Raw genomic sequence first — 2,455 nt, forward strand, 5'->3', positions numbered from 1 at the left:
CATTGCTTTTTCTTTCTTTCTTTCCTTTTGTTTTAGTTTTTAAGCATTCAGCTATTGCTAACTTCATCTGTGTGTCATAGACATTATGAACACAGTTAGTTTTACTGTTGGATAAGCACTTCTAATACTGGTTTATTGTGCCTTTATACTCATGCTACTAACTCTGTTTTTAGTTAATGCTTACTAAAGTTCAGTATCCTTAAGGTGGTATAATTTTCATGTTCATCAGTTACTCTAAAAGAAACTCTGAAACTATAATACAAAGTTAGTAAATTACAGTGATAATCTGCAATACACACCAGTTTTTTTTTTCAACATGATGAGTTTAAAAAGAACACTTCCTTCTGCTATCTCTGTGATTTCATTGAAAAAAGATACTTCTAAATACTATTTTAGAATGGATCAGGCATCGCTTTCTAGGCTTCCTGAGCACTGCCCAGGATGATTATGAGTGGTTTAAGTAAAATCAACCAGAGTATTTAAAGGATAATATTGCATCCAGCAGTACGACAGTACTCTAGAGCAGCGGTCCCCAACCTTTTTTGCGCCACGGACCGGTTTATGCCCGACAATATTTTCACGGACCGGCCTTTAAGGTGTCGCGGATAAATAAAACAAAATAAAACTAGTACTGGTACCGAAAAAAAGAAGATTTATTCATAACACACATGAAAAGACCCAGGAAAAATGAGTTAACGATAAAAACGATAACAAAATAATGCTGAAAACCGATAAAAACCCTGAAAACCATACATTTCACACCTGAGCCTCAACTCTCGCGGCCCGGTACCAAACGACTCATGGACCGTTACCGGTCCGAGGCCCGGGGGTTGGGGACCGCTGCTCTAGAGGTTTGAGTTTCCAATACTAGCACAATCATACTGCAAATGACAAGGTCTACATTTAACCTTATTTAATTTGATGGAAAGGTGATGCTAAATTTTCCAAAGCTTAAGAAAGATTCCAGAAAGTAAGCAAGCCATCACCTCCATAACTACTATTTTCAGTATTTCATTGCCCACCAAACATACACCATGTATGAATAAGGATGCTCTAATGAGTCTGATACTGGTCTAATTGTGTCTGCACAGGAGGTATCAGGCCAGTAATCCTTTTCAGGTCACTAAAAATACGTGAATAAATAATAGTACATAGTACACAGAGATACACAGAGGTAAAAAAAACAAACAAAAAAACCTCTTTGGCCATTGTGTCACACACATAACTGGGCTGAATAGTACATACCCTTTCAATCAGCTGCACAAGATAATTAGCAGAAATACATGGCTGATTTTTTTTTTATTTGTAGACATGAATAAGGCACAGTTACCTTTACCTTTACTCGTGTGTTTGGACTGCAACGCCATAGAGTCCATAGCTATAATTGGTTTTGTCTATACATTAACCCTGTGACTGGCACCCACTTGTTCCAAAGTTGATATGGAGACAGACATAAAGATACCCTACTTTTAAGGAACTCCTTAACTTGACCAATTTCAATTCATAGGTAAAAGCATGGCTGGAGGACATCTAGCACCCTTACCCTATTGTCTTGCAGGCCACTAAGATAATTCACAGGCTCAGTAGCACATAGGTTAATGAGAATCACGGTGAGACAGAAAGTTCTAATATTGTTTAGCTCTTAATTGCTGTATAGAGCTTGGGGGGCAGCATGTATTGGCAGATACGGTAATTTTCGCCTTTTTTGTCCTAAGGAGTACTATTTGAATGTCACATGAGGTCTCCAAACAATTTAGAATCAACCAAAAGGACCTGGGTGAAAGGCCTGGGGTGATGTAAGGAGAGTCTACATGATTTAGTCAGTCACAGTGATTCATAGCCAGATGGATGGAAGAATTGTATATATTTTCATGTGAATCCATTCAGGCTTATAAATCTTAAGGAAAATGTTTTACATCTCCTAACCTGAAATATGCAAAGAAAAACTAATGTTATTATTATATAGACAATAAATAAATATTAAATAAAATAAATGGTTAAATAAATGGAGTGGTTATTTTGTTATTCATTTATGAATATCCAACATCAGCTCTGACTTGACAGGAATGCTACCAGTCATAACATTATATGTAAACGAAGCAGACAAAATGAATAAAAACACTTTTATTTAAAGAATGTATGCAATGTGCCAAGAGGCGCTAATCTAGAGTCTGACCTAGTCTCAAGGTGCAAGGTTCACAAATTGCAGCAAAGCTAAAGGTAACTGCAGTTCATTACTTAAAGAAGCTACTACTTACATGTGCAAGTCCAATCACAAAGAACCAAAGTATACCAAACAAACGATTGCAAATTTTACAAACACAAACCTTGTTACAAACTATTAACAACACTGATAAGTGAACGCATAACAAATAGAAACAGTGCTAAGTGTTAAGTTCAATATATGACAAAATAACCACTATGTGTTTATAGCAGGTACAGTGATGGCATCTGG

Source organism: Neolamprologus brichardi, chromosome 1, assembly GCF_056152115.1.
Source record: "Neolamprologus brichardi isolate AB-2024 chromosome 1, ASM5615211v1, whole genome shotgun sequence".
Lineage (NCBI taxonomy): Eukaryota > Metazoa > Chordata > Actinopteri > Cichliformes > Cichlidae > Neolamprologus > Neolamprologus brichardi.